Raw genomic sequence first — 613 nt, forward strand, 5'->3', positions numbered from 1 at the left:
TTCTTAAAATATTATTTTAGGTTAAAAAGAAGAATTTTTTATTTTTAATATTGAAATGGTAGTGGTGTTTTTTTTAAATGTGAATTATTGGGGTGTTATACTCAAATGTGGAATTGTTTAACTAGAAAAGCAGAAATTGGACCGTCCGATTTATTAGAGGTACATAAATCGGACCGTCCGATTTCTAGAGGTACACAAATCGGATCGTCCGATTTGTGTTTAAAAAAAATTAAAAAATTTTAGGTACAGAAATCGGACTCTCCGATTTGTGTACTTCCACAGTTTTAAAAAACACAAAAAATTACAATGTTAAAATATATCACAACTTCTATTTCCATAACAAAAAAAAATTAGCCTAAAAAGAATCTCTCTGTCCCAAAAATAAGTTATTAAAGATTGCTTTATCAGATATTTTTTAAAAAATTGCATGACTTTTCCTAAAAATAAATAGGTGTTGAATTAAATGTTATTTCCGACATTCATTTTAATATTCCAGGTCATAAATGGTACCACATGACAAAGCTTGATGAAGGACACATTAAAGTTTAAATAATTATATAAAAATATTATTACTAATAGAACTCGATGTTATTAAAATATAGTACAAATTACA

This window comes from Arachis ipaensis, chromosome B03 (genome assembly GCF_000816755.2).
Source record: "Arachis ipaensis cultivar K30076 chromosome B03, Araip1.1, whole genome shotgun sequence".
Classification (NCBI taxonomy): Eukaryota; Viridiplantae; Streptophyta; class Magnoliopsida; order Fabales; family Fabaceae; genus Arachis; species Arachis ipaensis.